Source organism: Hyla sarda, chromosome 1, assembly GCF_029499605.1.
Source record: "Hyla sarda isolate aHylSar1 chromosome 1, aHylSar1.hap1, whole genome shotgun sequence".
NCBI lineage: Eukaryota > Metazoa > Chordata > Amphibia > Anura > Hylidae > Hyla > Hyla sarda.
In genome coordinates this window covers 107,925,861-107,949,698 of record NC_079189.1, presented here as the reverse complement: position 1 = coordinate 107,949,698, position 23,838 = coordinate 107,925,861, and the positions used below count along the sequence as shown (strand labels likewise).

The 23,838-nt window shown below is 44.7% G+C and overlaps 1 protein-coding gene across 2 annotated transcripts in view; it reads left to right on the top strand.

The window, feature by feature from the left end:
• TLR3 (toll like receptor 3) overlaps window positions 1–23,838 on the top strand; it is a 92,876-nt gene that overhangs the window by 9,934 nt on the left and 59,104 nt on the right. The window contains exon 2 of one of the 2 annotated variants that reach the window (XM_056559502.1): window positions 19,975–20,078. The gene's annotated coding sequence lies outside the window, so the exon portion shown is untranslated. Of the gene's footprint in view, window positions 1–19,974; window positions 20,079–22,211; window positions 22,231–23,838 lie in introns of those variants that run through there. The other variant, XM_056559508.1, reaches the window with a different exon arrangement.

Genomic DNA, 23,838 nt, shown 5'->3' with positions numbered 1-23,838 from the left:
TAGTGGATCCTCTGTGCCAGAGAGGGATTGGCGAGGACCGCGCTAGTGGACCGGTTCTAAGTCACTACTGGTTTTCACCAGAGCCCGCCGCAAAGCGGGATGGTCTTGCTGCGGCGGTAGTGACCAGGTCGTATCCACTAGCAACGGGTCACCTCTCTGACTGCTGATGATAGGCGAGGTACAAGGGAGTAGACAGAAGCAAGGTCGGACGTAGCAGAAGGTCGGGGGCAGGCGGCAAGGTTCGTAGTCAGGGTGGATAGCAGAAGTTCTGGTACACAGGCTTTAGACACACAATACGCTTTCACTAGGCACAAGGGCAACAAGATCCGGCAAGGGAGTGCATGGGAGGAGGTTAGATATAGTCAGGGGCCAGGTGGAAGCCAATTAAGCAAATTGGGCCAGGCACCAATCATTGGTGCACTGGCCCTTTAAGTCTCAGGGAGCTGGCGCGCGCGCGCCCTAGAGAGCGGAGCCGCGCGCGCCAGCACATGACAGCAGGGGACGGGAACGGGTAAGTGACCTGGGATGCGATTCGCGAGCGGGCGCGTCCCGCTGTGCGAATCGCATCCCCAACGGCCATGACAGTGCAGCGCTCCCGGTCAGCGGGACCGACCGGGGAGCTGCAGGGAGAAAGACGCCGTGAGCGCTCCGGGGAGGAGCGGGGACCCGGAGCGCTAGGCGTTACAGTACCCCCCCCCTTAGGTCTCCCCTTTTTTTTGTCCGGTGACTGCCTCCCCTGGGATGAGGACACCGGGAAGGAATGGATGGTTTCCTCAATGGCAGGCAGTACAGCAGGAGTAGGAATGGGGAGGGAGGGCAGAGGGTGAAGCTTGGCACGGGGCAGGGAGACACAAGGACGGGAGCCATGAGGGGACACAGAGGCTTGCCTGAAGGGACTGGGAGGGGGGGAGAGGCATTTTCTGTGGCAGGCAGAGTCCCTAACGACTTTAGGGGGACCGGATACAGGAGGAACCACAGGGTCACGGCAGGGAGTACTGGGAACTGGTTTAAGGCAGTCCTTGGAACAAGAGGGACCCCAACTCTTGATCCCCCCAGTGGACCAGTCCAGGGTTGGGGAATGGTGTAGAAGCCAGGGTAGTCCAAGGAGAACTTCGGAAGTGCAATTGGGAAGGACAAAAAATTCAATTTTCTCGTGATGAGGTCCGATGCACATTAGGAGGGGCTCCGTGCGGTAACGCACGGTGCAATCCAACCTGGCTCCGTTGACCGCGGAAATGTGGAGTGGCTTGACAAGACGGGTCACCGGAATGCGGAATTTATTCACCAAGGACTCCCGAATAAAATTCCCAGAAGCACCAGAGTCCAGGCAGGCCACGGCTGAGAGGGAAGAGCTGGCTGAAGTAGAAATCCGTACAGGCACCGTGAGACGTGGAGAAGCCGACTTAGCATCCAGAGACGCCACACCCACGAGAGCTGGGTGCGAGCGTGCGTTTCCCAGACGTGGAGGACGGATAGGGCAATCCACCAAAAAATGTTCGGTACTGGCACAGTACAGACAAAGATTCTCTTCCTTACGGCGATTCCTCTCTTCCAGGGTCAGGCGAGACCGATCCACTTGCATGGCTTCCTCGGCGGGAGGCCTAAGCGCAGATTGCAGTGGAGACTGTGGGAGAGGTGTCCAGAGATCTAAGTCTTTTTCCTGGCGGAGCTCTTGATGTCTCTCAGAAAAACGCATGTCAATGCGAGTGGCTAGATGAATGAGTTCATGTAGATTAGCAGGAGTTTCTCGTGCGGCCAGAACATCTTTAATGTTGCTGGATAGGCCTTTTTTAAAGGTCGCGCAGAGGGCCTCATTATTCCAGGAAAGTTCAGAAGCAAGAGTACGGAATTGTATGGCGTACTCGCCAACGGAAGAATTACCCTGGACCAGGTTCAGCAGGGCAGTCTCAGCAGAAGAGGCTCGGGCAGGTTCCTCAAAGACACTTCGAATTTCCGAGAAGAAGGAGTGTACAGAGGCAGTGACGGGGTCATTGCGGTCCCAGAGCGGTGTGGCCCATGACAGAGCTTTTCCAGACAGAAGGCTGACTACGAAAGCCACCTTAGACCTTTCAGTAGGAAACTGGTCCGACATCATCTCCAAGTGCAGAGAACATTGCGAAAGGAAGCCACGGCAAAACTTAGAGTCCCCATTAAATTTGTCCGGCAAGGACAGGCGGAGGCTAGGAGTGGCCACTCGCTGCGGAAGGGGTGCAGGAGCTGGCGGAGGAGATGATTGCTGCTGAAGTTGCGACTGAAGTTGCTGCACAATGGTGAATACTTCCGACAGCTGGTGGGTTAGATGGGCGATCTGTCGGGATTGCTGGGCGACCACCGTGGTGATATCAGAGATATAAGGCAGAGGGACGTCAGCGGGATCCATGGCCGGATCTACTGTCACGATGCCGGCTGGCAGGTAGTGGATCCTCTGTGCCAGAGAGGGATTGGCGAGGACCGCGCTAGTGGACCGGTTCTAAGTCACTACTGGTTTTCACCAGAGCCCGCCGCAAAGCGGGATGGTCTTGCTGCGGCGGTAGTGACCAGGTCGTATCCACTAGCAACGGGTCACCTCTCTGACTGCTGATGATAGGCGAGGTACAAGGGAGTAGACAGAAGCAAGGTCGGACGTAGCAGAAGGTCGGGGGCAGGCGGCAAGGTTCGTAGTCAGGGTGGATAGCAGAAGTTCTGGTACACAGGCTTTAGACACACAATACGCTTTCACTAGGCACAAGGGCAACAAGATCCGGCAAGGGAGTGCATGGGAGGAGGTTAGATATAGTCAGGGGCCAGGTGGAAGCCAATTAAGCAAATTGGGCCAGGCACCAATCATTGGTGCACTGGCCCTTTAAGTCTCAGGGAGCTGGCGCGTGCGCGCCCTAGAGAGCGGAGCCGCGCGCGCCAGCACATGACAGCAGGGGACGGGAACGGGTAAGTGACCTGGGATGCGATTCGCGAGCGGGCGCGTCCCGCTGTGCGAATCGCATCCCCAACGGCCATGACAGTGCAGCGCTCCCGGTCAGCGGGACCGACCGGGGAGCTGCAGGGAGAAAGACGCCGTGAGCGCTCCGGGGAGGAGCGGGGACCCGGAGCGCTAGGCGTTACAGATACCAGATACCCGCGGGGAATGAACAAACGCTTAGATTTAATCATGACTTGTACATAAGAATATAGTCTAGCGTTATATGCCTCCCCAGATGCCCTGAGCGCCGCAGCCCCTTATTATGTTTTATCAATTTATATATTTTTGGTAGACCAATAATTTCTCTTGGTGCGAGAGTTGGGAGGGTGATTCCGCCTAGTGTGTTTTGATACCTATTAGAGTGCGGTTACTGAAAATTATGGTATTAATACGTAATGGATATATATGTAAACCAAAACAGAGCAAATGGTGCAGTGTTTCAATTTATTTATGTACATCTAGTAATTCATGGCATAAATATCATCTTTTAGTATATGTATACATGCACGTAGGTTACAGAATTACACATATAAAGAGGTTGCTTATCCTTTTGCATTATTTACCCGTGCATGTGTGATATTAACATGCCGTAATCCATCTAATGCATGTAATTTTAACATATATATCCATGTATGTAGTTTTTTGAGCCATTTAGTCAATGAGATAAATTATCCCATTCTACTATTGACCTACACATGCACGATACCAACATACCGCAACCTATTTTGTGCATACTTGTCGATTTTTGCACTTAATGTTTGGAGTATATTCACACTCATAGGATATACACACAGCGAATAACTCACTAATGGTAGGATCCAACCCATTCTGTAATACTAACAGATGATATCCATGCCGGGTTTTTATAATTACTACCTATGTCAGGTATTTTATCATGTGACCATCGAGTCTCTATTTTAAATTTGCATGTTGGTCTGTTGAATTTAGTCTACGTTTAAGCTCAAGAGAGAGCGAAACGCGTCAGATTACCACAGTCCTGTGATGTCTGTTTCCTTGCTATGGCATGAATAAAAGCAATCTTTTAGAGCATACCTGGTGCCGGACAATCCTTCCTTCGACAATTTGAGGGTGGTGCAGGCCATCAATGTGCAGACGGTGAGTTCTCCTCCAGTGGTTCATTTGTTACATAGGTTAATGTTGAAGGGGTTGGAACTGATTGCCCAGTTTGAACCGCAGCATGTGCCGGGGGTCCAGAATTCCATTTCTGATGATTTTTCACATTTCCAGTTGGACAGGTTTTGAGAATTGGCTCCAGAGGCAGAGGATCGAGGTCTTCCTTGTCCGGAGTGGATGTGGCAGCTGGTGTTACCTTGGCAATGGGTTTGGTTCAGCAGTCCGTGAGTGTGGCTACTTGGGCGGCTTATAGTCGCTGGTGGGCGGATTGGGAGGCTTTGCTGGGACAGTTGACAGGAGTTCAAGAAGGGTGGGATTGGGAGATGACGTTGTATTATGTGGGGCAGGCATTTGTTGAGGGCGTGTCACCCTCGGGTATTGGCCGTCGGATGGCAGCCATCGCTTTCTGGTTTAAGTTTCGGGGGTTGGGGGACGTTATTAAATCATTTTTGGTCAGGCAAGCTTTGTGGGGATTTCGGAAAGGGGCAGTGTGTCGGGACTCACGTAGGAGAGTGTCCTTTCCCCTGTCTTTGAGCGGCTGGGAGCCATGCTTGGGACGGTGTGTTTTTGGATCTTGGTGTTTGCCGTTCAAGGGGTGTAATGAGAGATGTTAAGTTAGATATGCTTCGGTTATGGGCTACCAGGGTCCGGTGACCTACAGCCAGGGGTAAAGTAGGAGGCCCCTTACAGGTGGATTGAGGACTTGGAGAGTGTGGGAGGTGCCCTCAGGTTTTTCCCCCTGCTGTTGTTGTCTCATGATGATAGGTAATACCTGCTATGTTTCTGTATGATGTTCATACGGTTATTTATTATGTTAAATTGGTTAATTTTAGTAAAAGTTGGTCTGCTGTGGCCGTTATACACCAACATGTTTCAGTATATTATTGGGGTTGAGGGTAAGTGGGGTGGTATATGGTCAGCAGCAGCAAGACTATCTCTTAGTCAAGTAAGTCCTGGAAAGGAAAGTATTGGATGGGAGGGGCACATGACAAGGGTGTCTGTGCAGTGACTAAGAGGTTAAGGGAGGTTTGTTGACGAGGGAAAGGGGAGGAGTAACAAAGGGGGTTTATAAGGAAGGGGCACTGAGAAAGGGGGGGGCGACAAGTCTGCGGGAAAGAGCCATAGGAGGACGTGCCCGCCCGCCCTGGAGATCGTTTTTTGTTTTGTCACGGCAGTGAGAGTAGGTAGAAGGCTTGGAGGCACACCTGGATATCTATGCTGGACACAATGATTGGTTGGCTGGGTGAGGGTACCCAGCTTGGTGATTACCTTGCGGGCATGGGACCCCAGGGAGGGGTAGGGACTCGGAAAAGGGTGCCCCTGGGTCCGGTGACCTATGGCCAGGGATAAAGTAGGAGGCCCCTTATAGGTGGATTGAAGATGTGGAGAGTGTGCAAGGTGCCTTCAGGTTTTTTCCCTTACTGTTGTTGCTCATGATGATAGGTAATACCTGCTATGTTTATGTATGATCTTCATACGGTTATTTATTATGTAAAATTTGTTAATTTTTTATAAAAGTTTGTCTGCTGTGGCTGTTATTTATAAACCAACATGTTTCAGTGTATTATTGGGGTTGAGGGTAAGAGGGGTGGTGTATGGTCAGCAGCAGCTAGACTATCCCTTAGTCATGGATTCACTCACATGCTGTTTATTGGAAGCTCTTGAACTGTAAATCCTTTTTTTTTTTACAATTAAGGTGAACATGTCTTTTCCTTTCTGCAAGTAAAAATGTGTTTAATGCGAGGACCCTTTCCTACCGTCACTGACCGATGGACTCCTCCTTATGCACAATATGCAGTTAAGCACAGGCAATCGATAACATAAACTCCTCAAACACTGCGAAACCTTCAATTTAATGAAAAAAGCTTGTAAAATAAATGAAGGTCAGAGCAGCACAATAGAAAATACCCAGCCGCATGACTTTGTTATGTCTCAAAGCTTGTAAATAGGATTTCATTCCCCAAAAAACGAATGAATGCGCTATAGAACAGCATTGAGACAACAGGCACAATTATTTATTTCTCAGCTATTCTAGGAGTAAAATCTCATGATGTGGCAATAGTACAAGATTCTCATCTAGTTGTGTAGAGAAGACCATTTATAGTCCCGGTTAATAGTGTTTTTCCAGGTAACACAATAGCTTTTGTCTTAGTTCTGGCAGAATGTGAGAAGCAGGGAAACCACAATTTTAAATATACTAAGCCTCTGTGTAAATGTTGGGGAAATGAATGTCTACAGGAAAGAAACATTTCTTACCTACCACATTCCTGAGGAGAAAGCTGCATATGACTTTATTAAAGAAGCACTCTGGGAAATGTTTCTTTTACATATATAGTAATTAGAGAATAATGTAAAGGTTCTTGTGTATGCCTTGTGCTCACTTGATTTAGCTGATGTGGCATGCTTGGGTTTTCATGTGAATATAAACGTCTGCCATGCCCCCTCCCATAGACTTGCATTGAGGGGGCATGGCCTGACATCACAAGGGAGGCCGACGCCCACAGCGTGCACGCAGCGTTCGAAACTAAATGTTCTGAACACTGGCCAGTGGAGTACCCCTTTAAGTGAAAGGGATTGTGTCAACCAGACAAACCCTTCTCTATCAGTTGACTGCTGTATAGTAGGAAACATTACTTTTTTGTTTTTTCCCTGAGTGCAAAATCTGTTCCATAAAAGCACTAGTAATACATCATAAACTTTTAGGATAGTATATATAGGTCTGTATCCCCAAATATGAAATAACTTTTAAGTTTAGCAGGCACTCATTTTAATTCTAAGAAGCGTGTAACAATTTCCAACATAAAGAACATTACCTTCATAACCCCAAACCCAGAAAAAGCTTTTTCATTTTTTTAAGGTTAGGACCTAGAGGTTTCCAGACCTAGTGTTGCTCGCAAATATTCGCAATGCAAATTTTATTCGCGAAATCGCGAATAATCGCGAATTTGCGAATATTCGCGAATATAGCACTATTTATTCACAAGTACGAATATTCATATTTTTTTTTCACAGTTCACATCACAGTGATCATCCCTCTCTGCTTCCAGCTTGTGTGGTGTAAAGAAGACTCTAACACTACTGTGTGAGACTGGTGTACAAATTTTCGCATTTGCGAAAATTAGCATATGAAAATTTTGTGTATGCAAATTTCTCGCATATGCTAATTTTTTTTTAATATGCAAATTTTCCCTTATGCTAATTATGCACATGCGAATGTTCACATATGCAAAAATAAAACACGAATATTACGAATATGCGAATTTAGCGAATATATTGTGGTGTCCCGGCACCGGATTGCATCCATTGCCTTGTGGAGAGGTCCCCAAAGTCAGAGTCCCTAGGTGTAGGTGGGGTCCTCATCCTTAGCTAGCCCCTTGTTACCCCATTTTGTAATTAAAATTATTTAAATTTAATGTGTATATATTTGTATAGTAAGTGTACTTACCTAGTTAGTGTCGCAGGACCTGCGGGTCACGTGATGCGTTCCAAAGACTCTATGGTTTCTGTGTATAGGACCTTTGGAGGAAGTCAGGTGTTCACCCATCAGGCTATGTAACGGTGAGTGACAGCTGACCATGGACCAATCCAAAAGGGCCCCTGCCCATATAAGGGCGCGGTGGCCATGTCTCGCTCTCTTGTTCCTGGGCTGTTGACGGGGAAGTAAATTCTTTTACAGAGTTCACCCCAACCACCTCCTCCGGGAGAGAATTCCACAGTCTCACTGCTCTTACAGTAAAGAACCCCCGTCTGTGCTGGTATAGAAACCTACTTTCCTCTAAATGTAGAGGATGCCCCCTTGTTATAGAAACAGTCCTGGGTATAAATAGATCATGGGAGAGATCTCTGTATGGTCCCCTGATATATTTATACATAGTTATTAGGTCTCCCCTAAGCCTTCTTTTTTCTAAACTAAATAACCCTAATTCTGATAATCTTTCTGGGTACTGTAGTCCTCCCATTCCCCGTATTACTCTGGTTTCCCATCTTTGAACCCTCTCCAGCTTCACTATATCTTTCTTGTACACTGGTGCCCAGTACTGTACACAGTATTCTATGTGTGGTCTGACTAGTGATTTGTACAGCGGTAGAATTATTTCCTTGTCGTGGGCATCTATGCCCCTATTGATGCACCCCATGATTTTATTTGCCTTGGCAGCAGCTGCCCGACACTGTTCACTACAGCTAAATAAACTATTAACTAAGACTCCCAAGTCCTTTTGCACGTCAGTTGTCCCAAGTGTGGTCCCATTTAATACATAATCCCAGCCTGGATTTTTCCTCCCCATGTGCATTACCTTACATTTATCAGTGTTGAACCTCATCTGCCACTTCCCAGCCCAAACCTCCAACCTATCCAGATCCATTTGTAACAGTGTACTGTCCTCTATTGTGTTTACCGCTTTACAGAGTTTAGTATCATCTGCAAAGATTGCTACTTTACTATTGAACCCCTCTACAAGGTCATTAATGAATATATTAAATAGGACAGGACCCAAGACTGACCCCTGTGGTACCCCACTAGTAACAGTGACCCAATCAGAATAAGTACCATTAATAACCACCCTCTATTTCCTATCACTGAGCCAGTTACTTACCCACTTACACACATTGTCCCCCAGCCCAATCTTTCTCATTTTATGCACCAACCGTTTATGTGTCACCATATCAAATGCTTTGGAAAAATCCAGATATACGACATCCAGCAATTCCCCCTGGTCCAGTCTGGAGCTTACCTCCTCATAAAAGCTGATCAGGTTAGTTTGACAGGACCAATCCCTCATAAAGCCATGCTGATATGGAGTTATACATTTATTTTTATCAAGATATTCCAAAATAGCATCTCAAACAATTTACATACAACAGAGGTTAAACTAACTGGTCTATAATTCCCTGGGTCACCTTTTGTCCCCTTTTTAAATATTGGCACCACATTTGCCATGTGCCAGTCCTGGGGAACCTGTTACTATAGAGTTCCTGAATATTAAAAATAGGGGTCTGTCTATTACATTACTTAATACCTTTAGGACACAGGGGTGAATGCCATCTGGACCTGGTGATTTGTCTATTTAGATTTTTTGTAGGTGGCACTGTACTTCTTCCTGGTTTAGACAGGTGACCTGTACTGGGGAGTTTACCTTATCACACTGTATTTCACCTGGCATTTCATTTTTCAGTGAATACAGTGGAGAAGAATTTGTTTTAATATGTTTGCTTTTTCCTAATTTCTTTCTTCTTCTATCGTTTTTTAAAGGGCCTACATTTTCATTTTTGACCTTTTTGCTATTTACATAGTTAAAGAACATTTTGGGGTTAGTTTTACTCTCTTTGGCAATGAGTCTTTCTGTCTCTATTTTTGCGACTTGTATCTGTTTTTTACATATTTAACATTTTTCTCTATAGCTTTTTAACTCCTTAAGGACGTAGGGCGTACATGTACGCCCTACGCCCGGTGTTTAAAACGGGGTCACGCCGTGACCCCGCATCACGCCGGGATAGCCGGGACCCTGGGCTAACAGTGCGCTGTTAACGATTCAGAGGTGGCGATCAAAGTTGACCGCCGCATCTAAAAACGAAAGTAAACGCTTTCCGCAGTCAGTCGGGATGATCGGGACATCGCGATTCCGATTAGCTGGAATGCAGGCGGAGGTCTCCTTACCTGACTCCGCGGTGTCCGATCGTCGATTGATTGCTCCAAGCCTGAGCTACAGGCTTGAGCAATCAAGCCCCTATCTGACTGATCCGTGCAAAGCTATGGCTTTGCAGGGATCAGCATAGGAGATCAGTGTGTGCAGTGCTATAGCTCCCTATGGGAGGTATAGCACTGCAAAAATAAAAATAAGTGAAAAAAAAAAGTTAAAGGTAATTTTAACCCCTTCCCTAATAAAAGTTTGAATCACCCCCCTTTGCCCATAAAAAAAACCAAAAAAAAACTGTAAATAAAAATAAACATATGTGGTATCGCCGCGTGCGAAAATGTCCGAACTATAAAAATATATTGTTAATTAAATCGCACGGTCAATAGCGTGCGCGCAAAAAAATTCCAAAATAGTGTATTTTTGGTCACTTTTTATATCGTGAAAAAATTAATAAAAAGCGATCAAAAAGTCCGATCAATACAAAAATGGTACAGATTAAAAACTTCAGAACACGACGCAAAGAATTAGCCCTCATACCGGCCCGTACGCGGAAAAATAAAAAAAGTTATAGGGGTTAGAAGATGAGAGTTTTTAACATATAAATTTTCATGCATGAAGTTATGATTTTTTTCCGATGTACGACAATATCCAACCTATATAAGTAGGGTATCATTTTAACCGTATGGACCTACAGAATAAAGATAAGGTATTATTTTTACCGAAAAATGCACTTCGTAGAAACGGAAGCCCCCAAAATTTTCAAAATAAAAAAAAATCTTCAATTTTGTCGCACAATACATTTTTTTTCCATTTCGCCATGGATTTTTGGGTAAAATTACTAATGTAACTGCAAAGTAGAATTGGTGGCGCAAAAAATAAGCCATCATATGGAATTTTATGTGCAAAATTGAAAGAGTTATGATTTTTAGAAGGTGATGAGGAAAAAATGAAAATGCAAAAACGGTAAACCCTGCGTCCTCAAGGGGTTAATGCTTCCTCACTGCCGTCCTCTTTTAGTAGTTTAAATGCTTTATTTTTGTCATTTATTGCCCCCTTAACGGTTTTATTCATCCATATTGGTTTTCATCTTATCTTACATCTTACAGTGAGAGTTTAAGATATTTTTAAAAGTCTCCCATTTAGTGTCAGTATTCTTGTTTTTGAGGACATTATCCCATTCCATATTGTTAAGGGTTTCTCTGAGTTGGTCAAACTTTGCGTTCCTAAAGTTCATTGTTTTTGTGGCCCCTCAAGAGATTCCCTTATTGAAGAACAAGTTATAATGTATTATATTATGATCCCTATTTCCTAGGTGTCCTTCTACTTGCACATTAGTTATTCTGTCAGGTCTGTTGGTTAATATTAAGTCTAGTAGGGCGCCGCCCTGCACCATTTGGGACAGATAATTGTCTTTAGCTATAGTCAGAAACCTGTTTCCTTTTTGAGATTCACAGGTGTTGCTAGGCAACTCACCGGCTTCCATAGTCTGCAGCAGGGAGCCAGCCGCACGTCATCGCCGCTTGCCGCTTGCCACCGCTGATGGGTAAGTGGACCTTTGGCACTGGTCACCGTCAGTCCCCCCGTTCTGTCCAAAGCACAGTGGGTGGGCGGAGCTGGGGAACCGAATGTTAACCCCCCCTGCCCCCGATCTGCCATTAGTCGTCGCTTCTGAACGACCATTAGCAGGGATAGGAGGGGTGGCACCCCTGCCACCTCACTCCTATCCCTTCAAGGGGATCAGGGGTGTCTTGGACAACCCCGATCACCCTTAATTTTCGGGTCACCGGAGACCCGTATGACCCCAAATCGACGCAAATCGCCAGTGTGAAGTCACCGATGATTTGCGGTGATTGCCGACATGGGAGGTCTCAGGACCCCCCTGGGCATTTGCATGGGGTACCTGCTAATAGATATCAGCAGTCACATGGTCCAGTCCATGCACGGCGCACGGCGGGGACCGAAATTCCCACGGGCGTTCAGGTACTCCCTTGGTCCTTAAGTACCAGCGAGCAAGGGCGTACCCATACGCCCGTGGTCCTTAAAGGGGCTCTCCGGTGCTTACACATCTTATCCCCTATCCAAAGGATAGGGGATAAGATGCCTGATCGCGGGAGTACAGCAGCTGGGGATGTCCGCGATCATGCACGCGGCACTCCATTAGTAATTAGTACCCGGAGCGTGTTCGCTCCGGGTCTGATTAAGGTCGACCGCAGGGTCAGCGGCGTGTGACGTCATGCCCCGCCCCCGTGTGATGTCGCGCTCCGCCCCTCAATGCAAGCCTACGGGAGGTGGTCGTGATAGCTATCACGCCCCCTCCCGTAGGCTTGCATTGAGGGGCGGAGCATGACATCACGCGGGGGCGGGGGCGTGACATCACACGCCACCGACCCTGCGGTCGACCTTAATCAGACCTGGAGCGAACACGCTCCGGGGACTGATTACTAACGGGGTGCCGCGTGCATGATCGCGGGCGTCCCCAGCTGCGGGACTCCCGCGATCAGGCATCTTATCCCCTATCCTTTGGATAGAGGATAAGATGTGTAAGCACCGGAGTACCCCTTTAACCCCTTAACGACGCAGGACGTATATTTACGTCCTGCGCTGGCTCCCGCGATATGAAGTGGGATCGCGCCGCGATCCTGCATCATATCGCTTCGGTCCCGGTGCTTATCAACGGCCGGGACCAGCGGCTAATACCACACATCGCTGATCGCGGCGATGTGCGGTATTAACCCTTTAGAAGCGGCGGTCAAAGCTGACCGCCGCTTCTAAAGTGAAACTGAAAGTATCCCGGCTGCTCAGTCGGCCTGTTCGGGACCGCAGCAGTGAAATCGCGGCGTCCCGAACAGCTGATCGGACACCGGGAGGGCCCTTACCTGCCTCCTCGGTGTCCGATCGACGAATGACTGCTCCGTGCCTGAGATCCAGGCAGGAGCAGTCAAGCGCCGATAATGCTGATCACAGGCGTGTTAATACACGCCAGTGATCAGCATAGGAGATCAGTGTGTGCAGTGTTATAGGTCCTTATGAGACCTATAACACTGCAAAAAAAATGTAAAAAAAAAAGTGTTAATAAAGGTCATTTAACCCCTTCCCTAATAAAAGTTTGAATCACCCCCTTTTCCCATAAAAAAAAACAGTGTAAAAAAAAAAGAAAAAAAACATATGTGGTATCGCCGCGTGCATAAATTTCCGAACTATAAAAATATATCATTAATTAAACCGCACGGTCAATGGCGTACGCGCAAAAAAAATCCAAAGTCCAAAAAAGCGTATTTTGGTCACTTTTTATACCATTAAAAAAATGAATAAAAAGTGATCAAAAAGTCCGATCAAAACAAAAATCATACCGATAAAAACTTCAGATCACGGCGCAAAAAATGAGTCCTCCTACCGCCCTGTACATGGAGAAATAAAAAAGTTATAGGGGTCAGAAGATGACATTTTTAAACGTATAAATTTTCCTGCATGTAGTTAGGATTTTTTCCAGAAGTGCGACAAAATCAAACCTATATAAGTAGGATATCATTTTAACCGTATGGACCTACAGAATAATGATAAGGTGTAATTTTTACCGAAATATGCACTGCGTAGAAACAGAAGCCCCCAAAAGTTACAAAATGGCGTTTTTTATTTTTTATTTTGTCGCACAATGATTTTTTTTCCGTTTCGCCGTGCATTTTTGGGTAAAATGACTAATGTCACTGCAAAGTAGAATTGGCGACGCAAAAAATAAGCCATAATATGGATTTTTTGGTGGAAAATTGAAAGGGTTACGATTTTTAAAAGGTAAGGAGGAAAAAACGAAAGTGCAAAAACGGAAAAACCCTGAGTCCTTAAGGGGTTAAGGGGTTAATAATAAAAATATGTTTATTTGAAGCACAGTCTTAGTGTTATATAGTTCCAAAGACATTTTTGCTATTCTACTCTCCTTGAGGTTTGGGCTTCTTTTCTACGCACATTTAAAAATACTTCACTCACCTTGGGTATAGGTGATTGCCCATTTTTACCTCATTGTGAGCTGCACAAATCCTTTTTATTTCAGCTTTCACTTTACCAGAGCTCTCTAGCTGAGCTGTGATTGGTTGCGGTAGAAAAATCCCTTCACTTTTTCTCTCACACAGTTTGATAAATCTGGGCCTGTATATCTATGGTATACATTGGTATACTGGCAGAAAGGCATGCTGGTGTATACCACACCATGTCCGTCTTGATCCGAATTCACTATAATGGACCTAACAATCTACTAGTGATTACATTCAGTATTTTTCCAAACGTATAGTTTAATTTTACAGGACATGTACAGAAAAAGACTAAACAGGGTTACTAGTAACCCTGCCAAGGATACACCTAGCCAAGGTATATCTTTCTGACATATACCACAAGAGTACAGCCATTTTTTAATGTGAATCTAGACTAAGATATTTCCTTTTAATCTTTTGCTGACTTTTTTTTTTTCCCAATGTACATTATATATCCGAATTGCCTTTCCCTGGAATCTCATTACACTTCCATTGGTATATCTATCATGCATAATATGATTCAGAATAAGTGCTAGGCTTTGTAGTGTGATTTGCATTATCCATGGGACATGGATAATATTAGCTTCCCCAGGTTTCAGGCGTATTCTACTAACATTAAACAAGATAAAATAGATAGTGTAAGAATAGCAGACTGTAAACCCAATGGAGATATGACTCCATCTGTCTAACACAGTCAGTGCTGATCAGGTGACTGCCATTTCTAGACACAGCATATGGGAATAGTAGGATATAATGGGATTATTAAAAATCCTAGACTATACAGTTAAATAAGGTTGCCTTATCCATTTAAAACAGAGCCACTAAAACTAAACTCTTGATCAGATAGATAGATAGATAGATAGATAGATAGATAGATAGATAGATAAAACAAAGAAAAATTCCAGCACAACCCATATGATGCAAATAGTCACATGTGGTGCATGCAGACATATGAATCCAGGTTAGGAATTCAGACTTGAAGCAGCAAAAAGAAGATCCCCACAGCACACGATTAAAAGTGTCTCACAGCTCACCTGGTCTTTCTCAAGCATAGTACAATCAGTGAATCTCACGCATTATATAGGGGTATTCATTAAGTACCAAGGTGCATCAATTACAAATACATTTTAATATTATAAAATCATACATGTGCAAACAATATATCATGTGTACATAAAGTGTTGTATCAAGGCATTATATTCCAGTAAAGTGCATCATTGGTGTTATACAAAGTGTCTGGTGCATATTAACCCCTTAACCCCTTAAATGGGCACTGTCATGAAATAAAAAAATTGATATGTTGTAGTACTTAAGTACTACAACATATCTCTAATATAGTTTAATTAAAAAAAGTGATTTTAAACCAGTTTAAAATCACTTTTAAATTCGGCCACTAGGGGTCGCCCTCCTAGTGGCCGAATGCATTCGGCAGTGATGTCACTACAGAATTTCGTCTCATTTGAGCCTGGCAAATGAGTCGAAATTCCAGTCACTGCGGTGCTCCCTCCCGCCTGTCAATCAAACAGGCGAGAGCGAGCACAGTGAAATCCAGGGCTGCACATTGGCTCCCTGCACTCTCACACTGGCCGCCTCCCTGCTTCATATTCTCCCTGCAGCAGGGAGGCACATGGCTCTTACCTCTCCTTACAGCCCCGGCTCCAGTGGAGATACGCCGCCTCCTCACTGCTCCTTGCAGCTGTGTGCTGTCATTGCCGGGGGGAGCGCGTTATATGGAGCAACAAGTGTATGCCCGGCTTCCTGTCATGCTCCTACACTCTGGTAACTCTGTCTATGGTTCTGGAGGACTTTCAATCCTCCAGAAACATAGAGACAGTTTACAGAGTGTAGGAGCATGACAGGAAGCCGGGTACACGCTTGTTGCTTGCTATGGACCCCCGCTCATGCTCCGGCACAGGTGAGGGGGGGGGGGGGTGATATTGGTCGACGGCTGGGTGTCTTCCAACACAGAGTGCCTCCAGTTGTTTCACCACTACAACTCCCAGCATGCCCTGACATCTATTTGCTGACAGGGCATGCTGGGAGTTGTAGTGGTGAAACAGCTGGAGGCACCCTGTCAGGAGAACTAAGGGCGGAAGTCGGCCCCCAGCAGGCATCAGTAACGTGGTGCCTGCTAGGGAAGTCTGCCTGGTAGTGAGCACACTACCAGGCAGACAAAATGCCATTTTGAAGATAATAAAAAAAAAAAAAATAAAGGCAGGGAGGGGGTTAGGGATAGATGGGCAATAGGCAGGGACAGAAAAAAAAAAAGAGGATGGTGGGAGCTAACCTTTAACCCCTTAAGGACTCAGCCCATTTTGGTCTTAAGGACAATTAAATTTTTACGTTTTCATTTTTTCCTCCTCGCCTTCTAAAAATCATAACTCTTTTATATTTTCATCCACAGACTAGTATGAGGGCTTGTTTTTTGCGCGACCAGTTGTCCTTTGTAATGACATAACTCATTATATCATAAAATGTATGGCGCAACCAAAAAACACTATTTTTGTGGGGAAATTAAAACGAAAAACGCAATTTTGCTAATTTTGGAAGGTTTCGTTTTCACGCCGTACAATTTATGGTAAAAATGACGTGTGTTCTTTATTCTGAGGGTCAATACGATTAAAATGATACCCATTATTACATACTTTTATATTATTGTTGCGCTTAAAAAAAATCACAAACTTTTTAACCAAATTAGTACGTTTATAATCCCTTTATTTTGATGACCTATAACTTTTTTATTTTTCCGTATAAGCGGCGGTATGGGGGCTAATTTTTTGTGCCATGATCTGTACTTTTTTTGATACCACATTTGCATTTAAAAAACTTTTAATACATTTTTTATAATTTTTTTTTAAATAAAATGTATTAAAAAAGTAGGAATTTTGGACTTTTTTTTTTCGTTCACGCCGTTAACCGTACGGGATCATTAACATTTTATTTTAATAGTTCGGACATTTATGCACGCGGTGATACCAAATATGTCTATAAAAAAAAAAAATTACGCTTTTTGGGGGTAAAATAGGAAAAAACGGACGTTTAACTTTTTTATTGGGGGAGGGGATTTTTCACTTTTTTTTTTACTTTTACTTTTACATTTTTTTACATTTTTTTTTACACTTGAATAGTCCCCTTAGGGGACTATTCATAGCAATACCATGATTGCTAATACTGATCTGTTCTATGTATAGGACATAGAACAGATCAGTGTTTTCGGTCATCTTCTGCTCTGGTCTGCTCGATCACAGACCAGAGCAGGAGACGCCGGGAGCCGCACGGAGGAAGGAGAGGGGACCTCCGTGTGGCGTTATGAATGATTGGATCCCCGCAGCAGCGCTGCGGGCGATCCGATCATTCATCCAAATCGCGCACTGCCGCAGATGCCGGGATCTGTATTGATCCCGGCACCGGAGGGGTTAATGGCGGACGCCCGCGAGATCGCGGGCGTCGGCCATTGCCGGCGGGTCCCTGGCTGCGATCAGCAGCCGGGATCAGCCGCGCATGACACGGGCATCGCTCCGATGCCCACGGTTATGCTTAGGACGTAAATGTACGCCCTGGTGCGTTAAGTACCACCGCACCAGGACATACATTTACGTCCTGCGTCCTTAAGGGGTTAAGGACCAGGCCATTTTACACCTTAGGACCAGAGCGTTTTTTGCACATCTGACCACTGTCACTTTAAGCATTAATAACTCTGGGATGCTCTTACCGAATATTCTGATTCTGAGATAGTTTTTTGTGACATATTCTACTTTATTTTGGTGGTAAATTTTCGTCGTTACTTGCATCCTTTTTTTGTGAAAAATCCCCAAATTTCATGAAAATTTAGAAAATTTAGCATTTTTCTAACTTTGAAGCTCTCTGCTTGTAAGGAAAATGGATATTCCAAATAAATTTAATTTTTATTCACAAATAAAATATGTCCACTTTATGTTGGCATCATAAAATGGACGTATTTTTACTTTTTGAAAAAATTAGAGGGCTTCAAAGTAGAGCAACAATTTTCATAAATTTCATGAAAATTGCTAAATCTGAAGGGACAGATGTTACAGAACTACAACTCCCAGCCTGCCTGGGCAGTCTAGGCATGCTGAGAGTTGTAGTTTGGCAACATCTGGAGGGCTACAGTTTGGGCACCACTGTAACAGTGGTCCCCAAACTGTGACCCTCCAGATGTTGCAAAACTACAACTCCCAGCATGCCCAGACAGCCTATGCTGGGAGTTGCAGTTCGGCCTTCCTAGTGGTTGCCACAGTAAAAATCACTTTACTTTCAGTTTCATTTCTCCCCCCCACCGTCGATTCCCTACCTGAGCCGGGATCTCCGGTGAATATCTGCGATGATTGCCGGGCCCCACGAGTCTTCTCCTCCAGGTACTGGAGATAGATACTAGGTACAGATACTGCCTGACATCAAGGGGTGGGCAGAACGGGGGGTTTCCATGGCAACCCACCGGCATGCTCTGCCATTGGTCAGAATCAGTTCTGACCAATGGCAGGGGATGGGAGGAGATCTCAGCATTGCGACCTCACTCCTACCCTGCAGGATGCTTGGGCCTGTCACTCACAGGTCCGAGCATCCCTATTTTCCGGGTGATCGGGTCACCAGAGACCTGATCAGCCCGGAATAGGAGAAAATCGCATGTTTGAATTGACATGCGATTTTCTGCGATCGCCGACATGCGGGGGTCCCGGGACCCCCCTCGGCATTTGCACGGCATGCCTGCTGAAAGATTTCAGCAGACATGCCGTTCCGATCTCTGCCCGGCGCGCGGCAGAGACCGGAAATACAACAGGACGTTCTCTAACGTCCTTGGGCATTAAAGCCCAGGTAGCGGGGACGTTCCAGAACGTCCTATGTCCTAAAGAGGTTAAAGGGGTATTCCAGGCCAAAACTTTTTTTATATATCAACTCGCTCCGGAAAGTTAAACAGATTTGTAAATTACTTCTGTGAAAAAATCTTAATCCTTCCAATAGTTATTAGCTTCTGAAGTTGAGTTGTTGTTTTCTGTCTAACTGCTCTCTGATGACTCACGTCCCGGGAGCTGTGCAGTTCCTATGGGGATATACTCCCATCATGCACAGCTCCTGGGACGTGACATCATCATTGAGCAGTTAGACAGAAAACTTCAGAAGCTAATAACTATTGGAAGGATTAAGATTTATTTTATAGAAGTAATTTACAAATCTAAGCAGTAGAAGAAAACCGCACTCACCCGTTAGTAGTGCACCGATGATTTTTTGCAAGAGAACCGTGGACATGAACACAAGACGGCAGGATACCGGCAGGAACGCCAGGGCACACACACGTGTAGTTACAGCTGTTTCACGGGACTCAGCCCGCTTCGTCAGACTCCGCTCTCTGAAGGCGGCTTGCAGGGTAAATACTCACCTACAAGACCGTCATCAGATGGGCGGTTACACACAGATAAAAGACATCTAAAATCAGAAAATCAAGTTAAAAACAACACTCTATGCATAGAAAAATATTAATATAGAGAAAATGGAAGCACACCAGCGCTATCTTCAAGGGAAAACACTAAAGTCCAGCTTATCGTTCAGCCCAAGCTGTCCTTGGGCATCCGTCCGTAAGATAAACTCCGCCTCTGCCCGGAACAACAATTTTTTTCTATCGCAGCCTTTTCTGGGCAAAATTCTATTTATCCCAAAAAACCTAAGGGCTGCAGGGTCATTGTTGTGGGCAGTTTTTATATGGTCTAGCACTCTAGGGCAACCTTTACCAGAACGAACGGAATAAAGATGTTCTCTAAATCTAATATGCAGTGCCCTAGTCGTGCTGCCTATATAAAAACGCCCACAGTCACAGAACTTACAATAGACAACAAAACTCTTTTTGCAGTTGATAAACTCTTTAACTCTGATCTGTGCACCACCTATGCCAAAGGTTTTTCCTATTTTAATCAGGGGACATCATTTGCAATTACCGCAGCGGAAATTGCCATTGACAGTAGAATTGCTGAGCCAGATCGTATTTTCTTTAGCAGAGTATTTACTGCTGGTCAGCAAGTCTCCCAAATTCGGGACCCTTTTATAAGCAATGAGGGGTTTACTTTTAAAGTGTTTGGATAACGCCGGATCATCTTGAATTAGGTGCCAATTTTTGTAGATGCTTTGCTTGATTCTTTCTACCATTGGACTGTGGGTAAAAGTGAAACAGAATCTCTGACCTTCACATTTTCCCCTCTGTCTATTTATTTTTTAGATATACCGCTGTTTTGCAATAAGACACTTCTCTCTTGCCTGTTGGCCCTATCATAGGCAGTCTTCAAGACCGAGGGTGGGTACCCTCTCTCCAGAAGACGCAAGGTGAGTTCTTGTGCCTGTTTATCAAAACTGTCCTGTGTGTCATTAATTCTTCGCAAACGAAGGAACTGGCAGTTTTAACATGATGTGGATGGTAGCTGCTATAGTCTAACAGAAAGTTACCTGCAGTAGGTTTGCGGTAACCCTCTGTACACAATCTTCCGTTATCAATTTTTACCAAAACATCTAAGAACTCTATTTTTTCATCACTAATTTTACTGGTAAATTGTAACCCCATATTGTTGTGTGTATTCAACCAGGACATGAAATTTGTGAACTCCGTGCTAGAAACCTTCCAGGTTACCAGCACGTCGTCCACGAATCTAACATAATTGACAAGGGATTTTCTGAAAGGGTTAACTTATGAGAAGATGAATCTTTTTTCAAGGAAGGCAACGTAGATGTTAGCCAGGGTGCACGCGACCGGCGTGCCCATGGCTACACCACTCTTTTGTGTATACCAAACGTTGTTAAACTGGAACACGTTATTGGTAAGATTTAAATTTAGCGCATCACACACAAAGGAAATAAACTGTTCACTCTTGTTTGAGGACACCAACAATTCCCTGACGCACTGAACTGCAATATTCTGGTCTATGTTAGTATACAGACTTTCGATGTCAATGGCACCCAGTAAAAATTCCGGGCGCCACTGCACATCTTTAATGGTTTCCAGGAAATGGTTGGTGTCCTTGACCATATGTGGAATTTCTTTAAAAATGGGATGCAACACCCAGTCGATATATTTCGACAGGGGTTCTATTAGAGACCCCACACTGGAGACAATTGGTCTGGGGTCTCCAATGTTTTGCGGACTTTGGAAGAAAGTACCAGCAAGGTAGGGCTGGCACTAGGGGAAACAGTTTGGTGGCGGTGGTGTTCGAGATCGTCCCCACCTCCACGGACCTGCGTAAAAAGGTCTGTAGACGTGCCGACAGCCTCGGAATGGATTAGTTGGTACAATTTCGTAATTTTTGGTGTTCGACAATTGTCTGTTAGCCTCGGACAGATAATAGCGTTCTTTCATTAAAATAATATTGCCCCCTTTATCCAACTTTTTGATGATTAATCCTTTCTGCGATCTTAACCATTTTATTGCCTCCTTTTCTTTAACTGTGAGGTTTTGGCTATCCTGGGGGTATATAAGGGCTTTCACGTCCTCTAATACTTTGCGTTGAAATATATCAAGATTGCCCCCAGGGGCCAACGGGGGATTGAAAGTAGATTTAACACCGCCTGTAAAGAAACCAATTTCACCTGCATGAGTATGCTGCAAAACATTGCTATCGGGGTGGGGGGGGGGGGGGGTATGGCTCGCGGCTACACTCTCCCCCAGCAGTTCAGTCAATGCCAGCAAACGGTCATTTTCTGAAGTGCTGGGTTCAATCAATGGACTAAAGCCCAGAGGGCCAATGCATACCGGGATTTCTCCCTCTTTTTTAGATGTACTATTATCTTTATTAGCAAATATTTTTTTCAAATTTAGCTTGCGAACACACTTGAAAAGGTCTGTCTCAAATATCACAGAATAAAAATCATGGGTAGGACAATAATTTAAACCCTTCTGTAAAAGAGAAGTAACATCCTCACTTAATACCAAATCTGTAAGGTTAATGATGGTGACCAAAGCAACAGAAAGTGCATTACAATTATCATAATCTATTACAGAAGGTCCTACACCACTAGATAAGGTGGGGTCACTTAAGACTTCCATGAAACTTTTTTTCCTTTTTTCTGCTCCACCTTTTCCTATTCTTCTTTCCTCCTCTCCTAGTCCTTCCCCTAAAGGGTGCCCCCTAGAAACTGAATCTGCTGTACTACTGGGATTCTGTCCCTCCGGTTCACTAAATTCCGAGTCTGTTGTTAGAAAGTCAGTTGTAGTGCGTTCACTTTTCTTTTGTTGTTTTTTACTCTCCTTGTTGTGGTTGCCGTGTCCTTTCTTTCCTTTAAAGGTATTCCCCTTTTTAAAAAATATTTTTCCACTTTCGAAATCTTGCTTGTCTCTTAAATACTTGTCCCTTTTTTCTTCTTTAAGGGTACTCTGCAGATTAAGGAGTTTTGTATCCAGCTTTTTCAAAAAAGCTTGTCTCTGAGTTTCTGACAAGCGAGTTCTCAGCTCAACTTTTGATTTTTCCAAAGCTTCTGCCACATTCAGGTATTCCTTCTCATTACGTTCAAGTATCGTTGTTAGCATGTTCATAGAGTATTCAAGATGCACCTGCTCCCATTTATGCATGAATTCCACGTCATCTGTGTATTGGGAGGGCTCCTTGTAGTTTCTGAGACCTCTAGGGACTCTTTTACAGTCTCGATAGGATTTCAAGGAGTTAATCGTCCAGAACAATTTCATTTCTTTTTCTGCTAGTTGACTTATTTTGTATTCTAAGTTCTTAGTGCTAATGAATTGTAGTGAATCCATATCGTTGCATAGAGTGAAGTATGTGCCTGCGTCCTGCCGGCCTGCTTTTATGGCTAGGTCAGTGTTCAGACCGATCTCTGCGGTCTCTGATGCGGTATCCATATCCATTTTGCCATGGCAGATCAGCAGCAAAAGGAGTTCACCAAAACCCAAACCGGCGTGCTCAGGGCTACGTAGAAAGCAAAAGTCAAAGATTCAAAGCATATAGATGCAGAAATGAATGTCCGGCACAGCGCTGGCGAGCAAAGGGTATGCAATTGTATGATTGGATCCGTACGTACGGAGTGCAGAGAGATCACTGGTGATGCAAAACGGGGTGCTGGTAGGGAAAGGCACAAATCGCTGTGTAATCAAAGCAGTAGAAGAAAACCGCACTCACCCGTTAGTAGTGCACCGATGCTTTATTGCAAGAGAACTGTGGACATGAACACAAGACGGCAGGATACCGGCAGGAATGCCAGGACACAAACACGTGTAGTTACAGCTGTTTCACGGGACTCAGCCCGCTTCATCAGACTCCGCCCTCTGAAGGTGGCTTGCAGGTTATATACTGAGCAGTTTATTTCCTTTGTGTGTGATGCACTAAATTTAAAGGGTACCTCTCATCCAAAAAACGTTTGACATATTATAGATTAATTTATGCAGAATAACTTTACAATTGCATGTTATTAAAAAATATGCTTCTTTCTATTTAATTTTCTACTTTGAAGAAATGACCACTAGGGGTCTCCCTACCAGTCCTGGCAGCAAGCATTTCAGACTCATGCTGGAGTCCTAAACACTACGAGCTGCCAGTAAGCTTTGTTCACAAAGGAGAACACTCAGAGCTGCCAGCCTGCTTTGTTCACAGCCTGTTTGGCTGTGAACAAAGCAGGCTGGCAGCTCTGAGTGTTTAGGACTCCAGCATGAGTCAGAAATGCTTGCTGACAGGACTGATCGGGAAAAATACAATAGAAAGAAGCATATTTTTCATTAACATGCTATTGGAAAGTTATTCAACATTCATTAATCTAAAATATGTCAAAAGTTTATTTGATGAGATGTACCCTTTAATTCTTACCAATAACGTGTTCCAGTTTAACAACGTGTGGTACACACAAAAGAGTGGTGTAGCCATGGGCACACCGGTCGCGTTCACCCTGGCTAACATCTACGTTGCCTTCCTTGAAAAAAGATTCATCTTCTCAGAAGTTAACCCTTTCAGAAAGTCCCTTGTCAGTTATGTTAGATTCATGGACGACGTGCTGGTAACCTGGAAGGGTTCGAGCACGGAGTTCACGAATTTCATGTCCTGGTTGAATACACACAACAATATGGGGTTACAATTTGACTGATCAGATCAAA